This window comes from Haemaphysalis longicornis, unplaced genomic scaffold (assembly GCF_048455015.1).
Source record: "Haemaphysalis longicornis isolate Haplotype H1 unplaced genomic scaffold, Haemaphysalis longicornis Haplotype H1 scaffold_25, whole genome shotgun sequence".
In the NCBI taxonomy this organism is placed as follows: domain Eukaryota; kingdom Metazoa; phylum Arthropoda; class Arachnida; order Ixodida; family Ixodidae; genus Haemaphysalis; species Haemaphysalis longicornis.
In genome coordinates, this window is record NW_027526314.1 from 556,122 (window position 1) to 575,338 (window position 19,217).

Below are 19,217 nucleotides of genomic sequence, written 5' to 3' on the forward strand. Positions count from 1 at the left end.
CAACAGCAGATATATATATATATATATATATATATATATATATATATCAGGGTGTCGAACCGAAAAAAATACCGGTTCGGTTACGGTTCGGGTTCGGGTGAAATAATTTCGTTCCGGTTCAGTTCCGGTTCGACAAAATCACGTACCGAACCGGTTCACGAACCGGTTCGGGAGCTTGAACCGGTTCGCGAACCGGTTCGACGAGTTGAATTATCACTGAAATTAGAAAAAAAACATTTACTAGTTTAAAACGACCGTCAAGTCAAAACACAAACAAAAATTCAAAATTCTGCTGTTCCCCAAGGGCAGTGGGGCAATTGCAAAGCAAACTTTAAACAATCACGAGATATTAGAAAAACAAATGAAGTGGCGACGATTTACCACCTTCTTTCTCGCTCACATATGTTGTCCCAGCGACTATTCATAAAGCCACCGCCAAGACATATGACGGTGGGATATATTTTCTGTCCTTTCCTTTTTTGTTGAAATCGCAATCGTCGCTATGCAATCACCCATCACGCTAACCTTGAAGCTTGAAATTTAGTCTTGCGTACTGGCGCGTTCAAATACCAGCGCTTAATACCAATAGCGCACATTTTTTTTTATATTTGTAACAAAACAGAAAAATCCTACAACAGGCACATAAATACTACCAATGAATTAGAATATTTGGTCACCCTGAATAATTTGTTAGCTGTCACCTTATCGAATGTGTTAGCCACACTTTTGTTAAAAGTAAGCTTTAGTTAATGCTCAGTCACTGCATTATTGCTCTGACCACTGCAATTCCTTTTGCGATACCGAAAGTGTGCATTACAATCAGTATGTCATCGTACCGCCTGAACCCCTACCATCGTTCCGTGTGCTACATTGCGGAATCTTACAACAGATAATGCGGTTACAAAATGAAAGGGAAATTTGTCACGCGGAGCATGAGATGGGACTTTTTGGGTAGACGCTCTTTAATTCGTCCACAGCAGTACTCCCCTCCGGAACGAGTCGCAGTAGAAGCAATGTAGCGAGTTGGGCAAACGGCTTAGCAAACGGCTTAGCCACTGAGCAGCTCCTGCGGTCACACTTGTCAAGTATTAATAATTTGCAGGTGTCGGACCTTTTAAACAAATTATGAAATGCAAAAAGTTTGCACACATCGGGTGTGAGCTTTCGCTGTTGCGCAGTGGAGCACTCCTGCAGCCTGATTGCTCCAATGAAGTCGCAACTAGGGAAGGGCAAAGTCGTTTTATATCCCCTGCAAGCTGCCGAGAATGACATTTCGTTTGGTCAGCTTGCACTACGCTCGCGCCTCCAGCAGCAACAGACCATTGCTACAATGGTGCTAATTCATTTCCCCTGTTGTTACATAGAGCGTGATAGTGTTCAATTGTCGGGAGGGGAAAGTACCCGAGCAAGTACGAAGTTGATGGTACGTGAAAGAAAAAAAGGCCTGAATTGCATTTACTGTGCAATATCAACAACAGAGGGTCGAACCATTTCGGCATGAACCGGTAACCGTTATTTTTTTTTTCGGTTCAGTTCCGGTTCGGGTTCAGCGCGCTCAAAAAATAACGGTTCGGGTTCGGGTTCAGTTCCGGCAAAAATATCGGTTCAGTTCCGGTTTACGGTTCGGTTCGGTTCCGGTTCGACACCCTGATATATATATATATATATATATATATATATATATATACACACAAAGTAGAAGTACGCTCTTCGGAGACTTTATTTCCAACGTTTCGACCTGAGACAGGTCTTCCTCAGGAATCATATATATATATATATATATATATATATATATATATATATATATATATATATATATAGGAGGGAGAAGAAAGAAACGTTTATTTGAGCTTTCTAAAGTGGGAGTGGTTCCCTAGTCCGGGAATCCATGAGGTGAGCAGAGAGCCTTCACTCTGGATGCCAGGAGCTGCTGTACGTCCAGACGGTCGCTGGTTACCAGGTTCTCCCACAGCTCAGGGTGGGAAGAGGGGATCGGAGAGGTGGAAGTTTGGGATTGCACACACACTGTATTATAATGTGAGGTAGAGTTCCGGATTGTGAACAAAACTGGCATTCAGCAAAGTATTGAGTTGGAAAGATACGATGCAGGCGAAATGGGTGAGGAAAGGTACTGGTTTGTAGTCTGTGGAGCAGCAATTCTTCTTCCTTGGAGAGTGCAGGGTGAGGGGGAGGAAAGTGTTATCTGTCGGACCGGTAATATTGCGTGATGTCTTGATATGTTACGAGCGGGATTGAGGATGTGGTCTCCTCGGAAGCCTGGAGAGAGAGGGCGCAGGCTTGCTGATGAGCAAACTTGTTGCCTGTCAGTGAGGAATGGCCAGGAGTCCAGATGACATCAACTTTCCGGCGGGGTTGATGTGGTAATAGTAGCTTTAAAGTAGAAGGGGCCACCCTCCCGGCTAAGAAGCTTCGGCAAGCAGTTTGGGAATCCGTGATAATGATTGGGTACTTCGTATGTATGAGGGCTAAGGTGATAGCTAGCTCCACGGAAACCCATGTTGATGATGTCTTGATTGGTGCACAAGTGGAGAGGGCGGCCTTTGTGGTGACCGGGGCTACTTTGACCATTAGGGTAGGTACTAGCATCCGTATAAGCGACATCTGTTCTTTTCACATAAATATTTTCATGTGCTTGGCTTCGGGATTGTCAGCGGCCGGTGTAGAGGTCAGGGTGCATATTTTTGAGTAAACGGCGAGCCCGGATGTTACTTTTCCAATGTTCAGGGAGGGGCTGACAGACAGTAGATTGCGGGCATGGGATATGGAGGCTGTTTAGGAGGACTAGCCCTGCAGGTGTTTGTGTTAAACGGAGCCGTTGGCTTGACAGGTGGCCTTCAATGAGCTCGGATACCGCATTGTGGAGGCCAAGTTGCAGGAGACGGACCGTTGGAGTGTTCACAGGTAGATTTAATACTTGCTTGAAAGCTTTGCGGATTAATCGATCAATGGTTTACGTGTCACTTTTGGTGAGGGTAAGGTAAGGTGTTACATAGGTTACTCGTGAAATCAGGAGAGCTTGAACCCGTCGAATGAGATCTTTCTCCTTCATGTCCCTGCAGCGGTTCAAAACGCGTCGAAGCATTTTGGAGACTTGGTGAAACGCCTTGGAGAGCTTCAATAAAGTTTGATCATTACGTGTGTTGGCCTGGATGATAAGGCGTAAATCTGAAGTGAGGAGCTGGGTCGTATGGTATGGCCGTCGAGGTGGATACAAATCGGTTCTATGTGTGAAGCAGGGGGATGTTTACGAACGACGATCAGTTCCGATTTTTTGTGGTGAGCATTGAAGCCCAACTGATGAGGCATATTTGTTAACGACATCCGTGGCCTGTTGAAGTGAGTCTTGGATTTTTCCTATCGAGTCGGTGCCTGTCCAAATCATCGGCGAAAAACAGGTACCTGAAAAGTGCATTCAATGCGGCGTACGCCAGGAATGTGTACCGCGTATACGTCCTACGAATTTAATAACGAATGATAATCCAACGAAGCGATCTTATCAACAGCAATCCAACCATAGTAATGCTAACGCCTTTCATGAAACTGCGAGTCATATCTTTGTGGGTCAGTGTCTATTTTAGCAAACGTTCCCGTTCACCTGATGCCACAGACTAGGGAAATTATGTGACTCATCCTCACCACAGAGCACTAGATTGATCAATGCATGCCACCAACAAAGTTGATTCGGCGAATGACAGCGGAGATCATACAACTTCACTATGAAAAAAATTGGCCTCGTATCTGCTCGTGTCCCTGCAACTGTCATCAAAAGACGATAGCCTTCTGCCCTACTTGCCAAGTAACTGCCTCTCCTATCTCATCCCCCCACCTCACACGCTCTTCCCCTCCTGTCTCGGTCCACCCATCGGATGTTCTCTGAATTCAATTTTCCCGCGTTCGCACTGCGGGCGCGTGATCTGTTGGGACTGCTGACACTTGGCGCTCGAACCACGAGCGCGAGGCTAGGGCGCAAACCTTTATGATATTTTGTGGTTAAAACATTGTTTTCGAGGCGCATTGCAGAAATCGAGCGCTCATATATTTTTAAATAAAAGTATTGATGTTCTCGTCAAATATGCCTAATGTTGCCTTTTTGCTGAAGAATGTTGTCAGATGTGGAGCATGTTTCTAGATGTAGTAGATTGAAAATGTTTTGGCTGTAAAACATCTCGTTTAAAAAATCTTTTTACTTTTGTCCGGGCAGCTGAATCGACAGACAGACAGACAGACAGACAGACAGACAGACAGACAGACAGACAGACTAAAATTTTCGCGTTTGAGTGCCCAAGAAAGACTGTCGTCTTTAAAATGCGATCTGAGCTGTAGCACTGCGCAATGCACAACGCGCCCCGCTTGCATTGCGTAATGCCACAGCGCAGAACTAACTCTTGATTCGAGTCGTATGCCTGGCATCTCCGATTGAGTGCATTGCGGAGAAGCTGGACCACAGGATCGTTTTCGAGTGCCGCGCATGCGCTAAATTTCTTGCAGGCACAGTGTGCATGTAACAAGTCCACGTTTGTATATAGGGCAGATAGAAACAAAGACATCCCTATCTCAGAACTCAAGTCCGCTCTTCATGGGGTCAGCAGAGGTTACGCAATGCTGGTGGGCGGAAGTCCATCGAGTTAATTGCGGCTCCTGTTTAGCAAATTGCAATTGTCTAATTGAGCTTCAATGAATTTGGGAGGAAGGCACTCCTGCTAGCATGATGGTGTAAAAGGGATGGGAATGGGAATGTAATGACAGTGTCAATAGACTCGTTCCGTGCTCCAAGCATAACTTTTTCAGCCGGTCTAGCCGCTGAAAAGGTTATATAAACGAGGAGAAAACATGCGTGGTGACGGTCTGGACTTGTTTGATGCTGGCAATCACAAGTCCGGAGCCACGCGAACTACTGCAAGGTCTGGCAGAAGTGGAGTCGGCGTTGCAAGCGTGCTAATGCAGCGGTCTTCGATAAATTTTCGAAATACGTGGGAACTTAGCTATTTCTGTGTTTCAATGGGACTGCTGTACAGTTTCACAGAATCTGGTTCAGTAGTTTATATTTTTTTAAACTGCAGGTGTTCGCAACGATGCCAGGGAGTGCAGACCAGTTGCTAGAACGCGCCATTCTGCCATGGAGATACGAAGTAAAAAATAAAGCAAATACAAAAGCAACCTAACTACTGTATTGTGCGAATTGCAGAAATCTGACGCAAATACCATGGAAAATTATTTCCGTGCAATCTTTTCACCAATTTAATAGGGCGAATCGTGGCCCCCCGATTCTTTAATCTCGCGATTTCATGCCCGCAGAAAACAGGATTTATAGGACCTGCTGGTATCCTAAATGAACCAACAGTATCCCTCAACTGCAAGCAGGAATGGATCCAGGATTTCTCCAGAGGTGGGAGGTGTTCAACCTGTTAAGGTTAGTGCTTACGATGTTGGCGATGATGATAGTAATATGCCTTATTTTTGCAAAGTATACCGTTTTTCGTACCGGTGAACCCCATTACACGAAATGTGGGGGTACTGTAAACAAAAGCTCATGATGGGTTACGAGGAATTACTTTTCAGAAAGGCCGTGGCGGCCATTTTTCTGGTCGAGGCAGAAAACGAAATTACCCGTGCGCCAAGATTTCGTAGCCCGCTGAAGATTTCCAGGTGGCCGATATTACTGCGGAGCCCTCCACTACGGCGCGCCTCATAGCTCAGGTGCGGCTTCGGTGCGTAAGAACCCCGAAATGAAAAATTATATCGTTTAAGAACGGACTTTGCGCACCCCGCCTTTTTGAGTTCTTGGCAACTGACAATATATAAATGCGCTCTCTGAAAGTAACATTCGTAAGTTTCGCTGATGAGTAGTTAAGTACGACCACCACACAGTGCAAAGATAGAAAGAAAAGTATTCAGGTATAAACAAACAGCGAAGAGCAAGTAGCGGGGAATGAAACCCATAATGTATTAATAGTAACGTTAAAGTTTACCAAGTTGTGTGGGGAATTGTTTAGGGGTCTAATTTTTTTTAATACGTAACCGCCAAAGGCGGAGAGTAGCTGATGCGATATCACCGCTATTAACGTTGATACTCCGTTTCTACATCATGTATATTCATCCTTGGAAGTGCCGCATGCTTGCTGATATCAACATGTCGCCAATGTTGGAATCCACCATGTCTTCTGTTTGTTGCATCTTTGAAAAGTAATGTATTAACGAATGGAAGCGGATAACGCAAATATTTCATTCGAAAGAAGTTTCTACAGCACAGCTTTCGGAATAACCAATTGTTCTGATATACTATAGTATAGCAGAACAATTGGTTATTTCGAAAGCTGTGCTGTAGAAACTTCTAGTTAGACCTACCGCACGAAATGTCGAATATGCGTTGGCGCTCGCCAGCTGAGTTACGGCCGGCTGCCCGTATAAAGCAGTGCTTGCTTACGAGACATTCCAGAAACAGCATTATTTCATTTCTTTTCAGGTATAGCGCTGACGTGCAGGACGGTTCATTCTGCTAATTGAAAAGCATGCATGCACGTCTGCAACGAAAAGAAACTTCTCCTAAGAGTAGAGTATGGAACCCCAGTCGAAATGCATCCATAAGCCCGATTTACATGCGAGGGCACGTTTTCACGATTTCCAGGTTTCTCGGAAAAGCGTCGCGTCACGCTTCATTTGGCGCGAAATTCAAACGAGCCCACCCGCTCGTGAGCACTGATTTGTGCATCTTCGTTCATCACGCTCTGGTCTCGATGAGGATAAGTGTTCGTATGTGTGGTGATGGGGTTGCCGCCGAAATTGCCGTAGCTGGAGCTACGGCAATTTCTGTGTGGGGGTAAGGCTGCGAAAGTGGGTTGCGATCAAGAAACAGGCTGCAGCAGTGCACGCATTTGACAGCACCGCAAAAACAGTGAGCGTACATTAAATGCGCCAAAAATGTCTGTTTTTGGAGCCATACAAGATCAGGAGGTTTAAACAAAGGCAAGAAAAGGCCGTATATATTAAGCTATAAGCTACAAGTTGGCGTGTAGTCGAACCTCATTATAACGAAGTATAATCGGGGCAGTAAATTAGTTCGTTACATCTGATATTCTTTGTAACAGTAGGGGTAAAAATCGGCTCTAACAAATTTGCAATCTAACTCGCAAAGAAATTCTAGATAAAAAAAAAGCAATTATTCTTGACTTCGAACCCATTATAAATGCGGTAATCCTTGCCTGTCTCCTTGTGACATTTCAAACTAAATAGACCGGAGCATGAGAATGTGAAATTACAACAAAACACAGTTCCTTTGACCAAATAGGCCTACGTTCTTATTTGAAGAAAGGTGGGATCCTCGTCTGGTGGTGTTTCACAGCACTGAGCAGGATGAAGATTTCCGCAGTGCCCACGCACGAAAGGGCCTTTTCTACTGCCGTTTTTCAAACTATTAAAAAATGGTTGTGTTATGTTTCATTTTTTTTTTTGCTTTTCTAATGCTACCTTTAGAGTTTATAGCCTCGCTCGAACCAAATATCTCTTCGTTACAGCTGATATCGCGCACGGCTCTCGCGGTTTCGGTTCCGTTATAAAAAGAATAAGCGAAAATGAAGAGTGACCAACCAAAGTTTACATTTAGTTTGCTATAGCGGATAATTCGCTATATCAGTGTTTGTTATAACGAGATTCGACTGTATTTCTTACCCTTCCGCAACCTTATAGAGGGGACTTGGCGCAAGTAAAAGCAAAGCGAAAAATAATTGCGACCACTTACCTTAACTGGGTAATGTTGCCATCATGACAGGTAGTTTTGTGGTTGTTGAAAAAACAAAACAAATAGCTGCAACCACATTCTAATTCGCAAGCGACAATCTGTGCGCCCAAACCAGGTTTTAACCAGGAACGAGAGGCAGCAAATGTTGAAAGAAAAGGAGCAGGAGAAAGCACAACGCCCTACAGCAGCCTCACCCGCGCGCCTGAAAAGTAATCGGGTCCAGGAAAAACCCGGCAAGAATTGTATCAGTGCCTTAAAGGGGCCATGAAGACAAAATACAACTTTGCTCAGTTAGAAAGAACTAGCTTTAGGTAGCAACAGTACGTTCCAAACCACACAGCCACGAAAGACTCTTTTTAATGAAGAAAACGCAAGAAATATTGAAAATATTTCAAATTTCGCGCTCCTGAGACGTGTTATGGGCAGGAGTGACGTAATATGGGCCAGCACTAAAACAGAGTTATCAGGTGGTAACCGCACGTTAGCATTACAGTGATGCGATCAAACGAAACTGGAGGCCCTACAGTGGCCCATTCATGTTTCTTGGCCGCGGCTTAGGTCGGCGGCCGCCAATCACACAAACAGCATTCTGTGACGTCATGAAGAAGTTGCCGGAAAGTGGCTAGGGAGTCGCCACTGCTGCATCTGTTTTTCCTAAAAACTCGATTTTTCTTTGAAGTTTCGGGTAGAATTGGTATACTTGTCGGAAAAAAGCAGTCATTTCAATGAACTAAACTTGTATTTAGTCTTCATGGACTCTTTAACAAGCAAAGAGCCGCCGTCCACAGTTCGCCTGGTTTATGAGCAGCGTTTATAGACTTCGCGCCGAGAAAGAAATAACCGTATCCCGTGCCTGACGCAACACGATCAGAACTAAGTCTGCCACTACGTTGGAGGTGAGTTCCATTTTAACTCTGGTAACGAAAGGGACCATCCGTGTCTGCCATTGCCGTAGCAATTTTCACAAAGCAATGAAAGTTAGCGCCTACCCGCCGCGGTGGCTCAGTGGCTAAGGCGTTGCGCTGCTGAGCACGAAGACGTGGGTTCGATTCCCACCCGCGGCAGCCGTTTTTCTGATGGAGGCGAAAAGCAAAAACGCTCGTGTGTACGAGATTTCAGCGCACGTTAAAGATCCCCTGGTGGTCAAAATTCATGCGGAGCCCTCTACTACGGCGCGCCTCGTCGCCCGCATTGCGTCGGCGCGTCAAACCCCACAATCAATCAATCAATCAATCAATCAATCAATCAATCAATCAATCAATCAATCAATCAATCAATCAATCAATCAATCAATCAATCAATCAATCAATCAATCAATCAATCAATCAAACAAACAAACAAACAAACAAACAAAGTTACCGCCTTTATTACCGCCAAAGTTACCGCCAAAGTTACCGCAACACCGGCAAGGCTGGGACACAAGCTCAAAGTGCGTGTGGCAGACAGGGCGTGTGTATTTCATTTAGCCAATGCCATTTTTACATCGGAAAGGACACCTCTATAAGTGGCCACGTAAAACGCATCGTTACCGCGGCCGCCTCGCCGCTGGATGGTGACCGTTGACACGCCCTCCCCTTCGCCCCTGGGCGGATAAGTAACCGATAGGCAGTCCCCATGCGTACAGATAAGGTAACGGCAAACACTGAGGAAAGTTGGGCACGCCCGCGCTCGTCAGCTGACGCCAACTATTAGCGCAGACCGGAAACGAGCGGCGTGCACATTCATTACTCGGTCATGCAGAGCGTCCGCGCATGCCGAAGAGCCCGTACATGGCTGTTAGAGCGCTTCGGACGGACGAGGGCAGCTCGTTTGCCCTAATTAGGAGGGCGCCGGCGACTAGCACACTCTGGAAGACGTCACTCCCCGTTATTTTGTGGGTTGATTGATCGCTTCGATAATTTTTCTCGCTAGGTATTCCACCCTGCAGTAGCTCTCAGTGTTCACGGCGCCTTCAACTCACTGATTACAGCTGTCCGTCAGGTCGCTCTAGTTTTCGGCCTATAGGAGCGCAGGGAATAATAATCGTTCCTTGAAAAAAAAAAGAAAATTAAACAAGTACAACAAGCGTTTGTTGATTGTTGGACCATTAATACTATAGCATTCCTGAGAATGTCACGAGACGTTTTTTTTTTTTTTCGTCTCTCAAGCGTGGCGCTAACTATGTATTTGATGTTTGACGCCACGAATAGACGCAGTGTTTACTAATTTAGAACAAGCTAAGCTGGCTTGTTTTAACGGCAATTCAAAAGGCGCGTGTTTCGGTACGTAATTTTTTTGAGGGGTGGGGGGGGGGGGGGGGGACTTCAATGGACGAAATGGAAATGTCGTCGCAGCCAGGAATCTAATCTTCTTCTCTGGGAACACAAGCATAGGGCGTATTAATCACCGAGTTGCTGCAATAACCGAATCGATTTGTGAAAAAACTGTCATGACTGTAGCAGATGTTTGTGTTCTCGCCAGATCGAGAGAGCTAGAAAGACAGAGAAAAGCGGCAGGCGGTGCCTCGACAAACATTTCCTTTCGTCGTTGTTGTTATTGCGCCTGAGTGCGTTTTGTCGCGAGAACCATTGTTCTTACAGGTGCATATCGCAGAGGCGCGTTTAATTTCCGCCGCTACGGATGAGGTATGGGAAACTTCCAAGCCGCGATAGGTGCGCTGTGAAGCTTCCACTGCGTTATTGAGACTGGCGCGTGACCTGCCACGTTGCTTCCGAGAAAAAAAGAAAGGCAAGTGACATTCGATGAGCTGTGTGCCGGCGGTGGTCCTTTCCTGCTTTGTTAGGGCCAGTATGGACGCATTATTATTGGCTTCGTTCACGTCTACTCTGAAATAGTATGAAAGGGGATCAGGAGTCTGTCTCATTGGCAGCGCTGGAGACAGTTTAATGTCCAATTGATTCGCGCGTTGCTTCCTTTGGCCTTGGCCAAAGAGATGGCCGGCAAGCGGTGATCGCTACGTAGGTTTGAAAAACACGGTCTCAGATGCACCAGATAATTAGGTTTACGTTTGTTAGCACGCGGTTATGTTAGGTAGACCCTTAGGTTAGAAGCCGTCAACCTGCACTGCGTTATATACATATGTAAGCCGAGTGGTGTGGTGATGCGCATTATAGTGTATCTGCCATGAATCCGCAATGGACAAAGAGGGAAATATGTCTGTCAGGGTGCCACAGAATTGACGCCTCGGCAAGCGCTCGAACACACCCACCATGCGTTTGGTGCAAAACTACCGAGGTTTTCTAACAACATACTTCAGAAGCCTTAAGCGACACATATCAGGACGTTTCTGACACAGGCGTGCCTTTAAAGTTGCAGCGTGCTCTTCAGGAAAAGGAGACGTTACAAGAAATGAAGACGCGCGCTAGGACGAACCAACCAGACAGTCGACAACCTGCAAGTCCATAGGCGACAGCCATTTCAACTCGCGCAGAACAACAGAGGCGCCGCAACCTCATGAAAAGGTTGCGGCGTCTTATTCTCATTGCCTTCCTGACAATGAGAGGAAGTTGCTCCATTTTCCCTTCGATTTTCGGAGAATTTCACAACGTGCGTTCTAGTCACCACGTTCGCGCAATGAGAACCAGAGGATCGGGAGTTGTCGATACATGCCATAACCGCGATCCAAATGGTTTGGCATACTGAATTATTGGCTCTTCTAAAACTGCGATTTGGCATACTTGCGAGTTAATTATCGTGAAAATGTGATGTATGATTTATTCGATCGTATGCTGTCATTTATTTCAGGAAAACGGCATGACAAGAGATTCTACACTCATTCTTTTTTTTTTTATTTTCGAGCCCCATGCTGAAGCGTGAACGGCTGTGGAAGCGGCGTCATCGTTAGATTTACTGCAAAGCTTCAGGTGCTAATTATTTATGGCAATGAGTACTATGAAACTCGGTATGGTTTCAGAGTATTTTTAGGCGTGAATGGAAGTGTAATTTTTTTAGAATGCGCGCAACAGAATTCTACTTATGAGCCCTTCTTTCCGAGGCATCATACTTCTCCTTCCATGTGTCCATGTATTTGGCAGTGGCAGTGGGAGGGGGGGGGGGGGGGGGGCGAGAGTTTCAATTGGCTATCGTAAAAACTCGAAACTACACAAGAGATCTAAGCAATGGCCATCGGTTGGCAGAAGGTAGAAATGAGACGTAAAAAAATCGGTTGAACTTATTTCACAACCTTCGCACTAGAAAAGTTAGCGTACACAGTGAAAGTGCTTAGTTTTCATTTATCAGCGTGTTGATTACGAACACAAAATGTGCGAATGTGTATGTTGTCACGCTTCTGCAGGATCGGTTTTGCTGCAAAAGAAACGCAAAATTTTAATATTTATTTGTTGTTTCAGTACCTTATTTGTTTCTAGCATTCTTTTGCCATCAGGAGCAACAGCAAAACAAAACAAAAATTCCGACTAGCTACCTGAACACCTTTCTAGATCATTCTTTCTAGATCATTCTAGAATTTCTTTCTAGATCATTCGTTCCGCTTGCCCGCAATACCCGACTTTTGGACAGAGTTCGTTGCGCAATGCAGGGTCACGCGAGTGAGCCACGAAAGAACAGTGAAAACTATCCCCTCCCCAAAACCCCGACAAAGCGGACTCATCGAGCCACGCAACTCTGGACGGATGCGCGCCCCAAAGGCACGTTGGGAGCGAAGAAGGACAGAGCATCCATTTCGCGGACTCTGCAAACGAGTGCCCAAGCGCGCCCACAAAAGACAGCGAAACCCGCGCCCGCGCCATATGCCATGCAATGAGACGCTCACGGCGAAGTCAAAGGAGCGTACACTGTTCGCCTGCCGCGGGAACGGAGGGGTTCGAAACCGAAACCGACGCGGAAGAAGAAGCGGCCACCGAACACCGACATCATCTAACAAAGGAGCGGTGTGAGACAAAGTTGAACAGCGGTGCTGGACAATCGTTTGACGACGGCACGGACAATGGGACGCTACGAGCCGTGCGTGGGCACGTGCTCGAACGGGAAACCTACCGGAAACCTACCATTCGAACGGGAACCCTACCTCTACTCTACCGGAGCTAGAGCAGAGGGCAGGCGGCTAGTGGAAGAGGAAGCTCCTTCGCGGCTCGTGTAATGATTTGCAACTCCTGGCGCTATCTTAATCTGTTCTATTTTGCGCAGACTTTGCTCTTAGAACCAATCACTGATAGCACATTCATGTGCACACTTGAGTATAGCAGTGCATCGACATAACAAAAATGCAGGGAAAGAACTGGGTGGTCTAATCACAACCCCATCTTCACCAACACCCTCCTTTCCACCACCCCGAGGAACAGAGTTTGACAAGTATGATGCCCCCCCCCCCCCCCCCTCCACCCCTTCCCCCCCTCCCTTACTTTTCCTTTACACAGCGCATGCATTTCAGAAACTCTGAACGAGAACTTCGAGAGCAGTAACGCATGAGCTACTGGTGTGCAGGACATACGTTAAAGGCAGAATGCCCGAGGTTCCAGGGGCGAGTATAATATATATTCATCTCATTGTCCACGCCTCTTTCGTTTATTAGTTACGCTAAGTCCGTAGGCAGTCCGAGTTCCACTTCCCTGGCACAGGCAATGGCGCAGTGTTGCAAGAGAAGATGGAACGCCAACTTACACACCGCAAATAGTTCTCAGCCAAAACCCATGCTACTGGCATGCCGTTACGAGCAATTATTTATAAGTGGTACACGACAAAAATGAATCTGTTTCATCAGAAAAGAAAAAAAAAAAAGAACTTGGCCTCCGTGTTGACGACCACCCTTTTGTGGTCTTCATCAGCAGTTGCGCTCTTTTCAGAAAATAACTAAACATAAAATAATTGCAATAATCCCTGCCGCACGATGCCAAGTTGAATTTTACACTTCGTGAAAAAAAAAAAAAACTGATAAATTTGTGCCAGTTCGTCTCGAAACGGGACGGTTCTCACTAGTTGAGTTTTTGTTATCTGTTGTGCTTATACCAGCTCCTACGCGGCCGTCGAATGGAACAATGACCGTCTTGTTCAAAAGGAAGGGCTCTGTATTAGTTGGATGCGTAGCCCCCGTTCTCAGTGTTGCAGGTACCGGCGGGGGCGAGCAGGATGCCCCTGGCGATGGCGAGCGAGCGAAACGAGCTTCGAAGAGTGCCGTCCAGGGGGCTGCTCAAGTGGTGAACCGCGCAGCCGCAGAGTTCAGAGGAACGTTCAACACCACATCAACAGGAAGTTCAACTAGGCACCTCCTTCCCATTCGTAGAAAGTTCTAAGCACCCCCGTAATTTTTGAATTTTCAAGCGCTCTTAAACGCTATGAAGACAAAATAAACGTTTGGTTCATTAAAAAGGCCGCATTGTCCCGATAACGACGATACCAGTTTTTTTCTTGCAAACTTCAAAGGAATAATCGAGACATCAAATAAAACATACGAAGCCGTCGCGACTCCCCACCCACTTTACGGAGATTTCCCTGTGACATCACAGGACCTAGTTTGTAAGATAGGCGCCTAAAGACCCAAGACACCGCCAAGGAACATGACTGCGCAATTGTAGAGGGGCCGCTAATTCCATTAATACTCTCATTTGTATTCGAACGTGGAGTTAACGCACTCATAACTACGTTTTAGTGCAGGGCTGTACTAAATCACTCCTGCCCATATTACGTCACTGCAACGCGAAATCTGGAAGTTTTTGGTTTTAGTTGCATTGTGTGCACCAAATATTTGTTGAAGGTGTGTGCAACTTGGAAAGTTTTTGCAGCCGCCTGGATGCACATCTTTTTAACTCGCTTTAACACACTACTGTATAAAATTATCAGAAATGGTTGGCGGTAAATCGGCACCGAAAATAAACTTTCAATTAAAACACCCGTCAATCCCTTCCTGAAGAGACCGTACAGCTAGGTGAGCCTGCCTGACTTTTAAAATGTGTGTCGGTGAACGTACTGTCATCGTAGTTAGGGTGTGATTTTAAACCTCTTCGGGCTAGCCTTATATGCAATATAGCGAAAAATGGAGCAAACGGATAGACGCCGGCTTCACAACGTGAGGGACTCGGGTTCGCATCCGGCTACGGGCAGCATTTTTTTTCCTTCACCCGCGATAATTCATCATCATGCTTTCCTGCAGGGCGTTGTCGCGTTACAGACGCCATCAGTGAGAACACTAAAGCTTCGCTTTAAAAAATTACGACAGGCCCTTAACTCTGCTTACGGGATTCGAATGTGCATGATGGTAAACAGCGCAAAAACAAAACTTAGACAAGAAAGAACAACGGGACTGACGGGCCAACGTCCACCGACGTTCTTCTATCTGTCACTCCATCCGCCTCGGAAGCGACTTCGGTCAAGTCCACCCGTATCTTCGCAACTCAGCCTCCGACCACCGTTAGTTCAGCGCCCAGCTCCACTCTGGCGGAATCCCTGTTCGAGCTCACTCCCAGGGCGCAGAGCGCAGCTTCGACCCCAGAACTGTGCAGGCTACTCACGATACGGTGCGAACCAAGGTTCCGCCGGCGGCTTTGCCAGTTGTACGAAGAATGCCTGCTCAGCGGCGCTCGTCCAAGGCAATGTTTAAAGGCGCCGACCTCCGTATAGTTTCCAGCGATGAGCGCTGCACTCGAGCGTAGGACTGCTTTGTACCTTCGAAAAGTATTTACATGTCTTTTTATATATGTATACTGCCAGTGACCTTTCTTGCACTGCATGAGGACCGGTGAACTTCATTCGTGGAAATAAAAGCGGGCTACTTTTATCCTTAAAAAGAAAAAAAAGCGCTTCGTCCCGTTGTCTTTCTTGTCTAAGTTTTGTTTTTGCGCTGTTTACCATTATGAACCTATACCAACAAGCCCAACTCACAGTTCTTCTAGATTCGAATGTGAAAACATTCTTGCAATGGAAATTGAAACATCGGCCGTAATACTCCGAACAGCTGTTTCCATTGACCAATCTCGTCGGTGGGTACGTTGAATATGTGCGGGATATGCTGGCGCCGCAGCCAAACGGGAAACAGGAAATCAACCGCGAGCTGCTGACGGCCGCTGTCATCGCCGTTGGCCGACATCATGAGTGGGACCGTAACGAAGGCCATTCAAAAGCGATATTGTGTTACGAGATAGGCAGAAGCCCGGAACTTCCGCTACGATGCAGGACGGCAACTAAGCGCGGTGAAATGCCCCCCGCCGCCCCTTTTAATGATACCCGACCACAATCATTCATGAACGAAATACGCAAACGTCAGCTAAGAGAACATTTACAGTAGAAAACGCACGGGCATTTGCAAAAAAAAAAAAAAAACAATATGCATTGCTAGGGCTAAATCTGGGCACGTTCACGCCAAAGCCCGCGACTCCACCCTTTTCTAGTGAAAACGAAAAGCGCAGCTCTTAGAGAACCAGTAGATGTCACTTGGCGTGTACAGAAGGTGCCGGGCTTGTACCTTCAGGGAAATGGAATGACGCCATGGGGAACTCCGCAATAAGAAGCTACTAATCGGTATAAAACCGGCTTGACACATGCCCTATGTAGCTGTTTAAGGGACACTGAAGGCAACGAGCAAGTTGGTTTCAAACGAGTCTAACCTCCCCACAGCTATTTCAGCTTTGATTATTTGCCAAAAGATTCCTTAACTGCTGAGAAATCGCTAATCAGACGCTGATGAAACGTTGATGAAACGGTTTTTACGCGCCGAGGCAACGCAGGTGATGAGGTGCGCCGTAGTGAAGGGCTACGGATTAATTTTGACCACCTGGGTGGGATCTTTATCGTGCGCCGAAATCTCGCACACACGGGCGTTTTCGCTTTTCGCCCCCATCAGAAAAGCGGCCGCCGCGGCAGGGAATCGAACCCGCGTCCTCGTGCTCAGCAGCGCTGATGAAACGTGACGCAAGCAGGGACGCAAGCGAGGCAGCGGTGATGTAACGCGGTATAGAAGCAACGGAACACAGCGCTACCGCGTACCGAGCAGTGTTGCCAGTTTCGGTCAAATCAGTCGTGCTTTCCCGAACTCCCCTCTCCTTTGCAGCTCCGGACCACCAAGCGAAACATTACTTCATGGGACCGTTATCAGTATTTACGCAACGTTGAAGAAAAGCATATTGTCCTTTTGATACCCCGCGAATGCTGGCGTCGAACCGACCTCTCGTGCGTAGCTCGAACGCTTCCTCCAAAATTCAATACTGCCGCCCTAAGTATGGACGAGTAGCGCCATCAAGCGGCAACTAGGAAAGACGTATCGCACGCCACACAATTCAAGCACAGTATTAACTCTATGTCAAGCACTTGCGGTGTGAATTGCGTGCTATAAGCACCGGTCACTGTTCAGAGGGCGCGACGAATAAGTACACCCAGCGCCGCCCCGCGGAAGCTTGAGCTAACTTTGGGTCGGTGAGAGGCAGACGGCGGCCGCGCGTTCATATATTCGGCACCTCTCGGTTTGTTTTTGCGATTCTGCAATTGTTTTTGAAAGGTGTCTCGACCTTGAAAACTGTTCTGGTAAATAGTTTCCCCGTGTCTCAAGTGCTTCTGTGCGATTTCCGGACAATTACGGGGCTGAACTACTACTGACGGCCTCGCGTGCTCGAGACGTTACAGAGATTGTACGTTCCCGCGCACGTGTGCGCTGTGAAAGAAATTGACGGGACAGACATCGTTGCGAAGTCCCATTCTCAGCAAGGGAATTCAGGTCAGTAGCCAGCGTATACAACGGCGCTCCACGACAGAAGCGTGTTTGTGTTATTGTTTCCTCTGTTCGCGCAACCACACTACTGCAGTTACTTTTTCGGTTGCCCTTCTTAAGCTCGGTTGGTATTGTCACTAATTAACAACGCATTCCAAACGTTATTAGCTGTTGACAAAGTAAACGCAGTACCACACAGTTCGAAATCTGCTGCAGAGCGGCGGTTGTCTTTACGGAGATTCCGTTTAGTTTCGGCTTCTATCTTGTGAGTAATGTTAGAGCAGCCCCTTTTCTTCCCGTTCTCGCTATTTTCTATCTTATTAAAAAAAAGCTACGCGGAAAAGTGGTATGTTGGGATTCTTGGTGAGCTAATTAATCGATCTAGAGCAACTGGTATTTTGAAATCAGTATCCCTTTAAGTTTCGCGAGGACAAGCCCTAATGGCTTCGCATCCAAAGCACTTAAGAAGATTTAGGTGTACCTCGAAGGCCTTTTCCTTGTGGCCTGTTACGTCGAGTTCCTGGTTCGACCCCCGTTTCGCCCAGAGGTTGCAGGTTGCAGCAGTCGGTATCATTTCTCAATCGCCTCGAGCGGGTATGTCACGAGTCAGGGGCGGAATTCTGAGCTTGTCCGTTTCAAGAATGTTCATTTCGCGCCCATTTCAATCGCGACATAGTAGTACTTGCGAGGCCTCTGACCAGTGACATGCACAGGTACCGAAGCCCCGCATTGGTTGTGCCGCCCCACACCTGATTGTATTGTATACTGCCAGCCAACGGGGGCGCGCTCAAAATGGATGCTGCGCCGCGGGCATTAAATGAGGAAAACCAAGTATTTCGCCTCAGAATACCAATCGGAACCAGGTGCTGAGATGCTACAAATTTGTATACGGTAGCTTAGTGGAACCAGCATAACACCAACGCTGTGTAACCCGCAGTGGCTAAGCCGTTATGCTGCTGAGCCCAAGGACGCGGGTTCCATTCTCGGCCGTGGCGGCCGCTTTTCCGCTGGAGGCGAAAAGTGAAAATGCAAGTGTGTTAAAGATTTCGGTGCACATTAAATATCCCCAGGTGGTCAAAATCCGGAGCCCTCCACTACGGCGCGCCTCATCTTCTGTGTAGCGTCGGCGCGTTAAACCTCATAATCAATCAATCGCGTGCTATGAGCAGTAATCTGTTTCCAAAAGAAGCCGTAACGATTTTACATCCAAAGCGCGTAGGCAGATCTCTAAAGCAGAGGTTTGTGTGGCGTAAACACCCGTTCACACTTGCGACGAAACGACGCGACGAAGCGACGAAAGCGAAAGCCATCGATCGCCACCCTTGCTGTTCACACTTGCACGTGACATCGAGCGAAGGCGACGACGATTTTTAGGGGCGAAGCTCCTCTTGCTCGGGTCCTGTCCCGTCCCTCGTTGCTGCCGTACACGGCAGCATGATGATGATTGTGGCAGGATACCCCTAGGGATTGGCCAACCAAAGAATCCATCACGAGATAGCTTCGCGTTCAACCACCGTCGTCATCTTCCCATAGGGGAACCGCTGAATAAGAAGAAGGAGAAGAAGACAAAGCTGTGAAGAGGAGGGCGTGTACGTTGCTCTCAGCCGGTGCACCAACGTCAACAACCTTTACATCACCAACGCTGACGGAGACTACCGATTCTACCACAGAGACGACAACATCGACAAGAACATGATGGACGAGTTGCGGCGCCTCGAGAAGCACCGCCTACTCACCGTAACACAACAGTACTTGCGTGCCTTTGCCACCGGTGTGGACCCGGACGCGGAATTCCCTCTGGCGCTACTA

At 47.1% G+C, this 19,217-nt stretch overlaps 1 protein-coding gene and 1 non-coding gene across 2 annotated transcripts in view; one reads left to right on the forward strand and one right to left on the reverse strand.

Moving 5' to 3' along the window:
* LOC144172655 (SH2 domain-containing protein 4A-like) overlaps positions 1 to 19,217 on the reverse strand; it is a 488,768-nt gene that overhangs the window by 316,987 nt on the left and 152,564 nt on the right. The gene's annotated exons all lie outside the window — the stretch shown is intronic.
* Positions 8,748 to 8,820, forward strand: Trnas-gcu (transfer RNA serine (anticodon GCU)). The gene is given in 2 exon segments: positions 8,748 to 8,784; positions 8,788 to 8,820. It is a non-coding gene; the product is annotated as a tRNA-Ser (tRNA).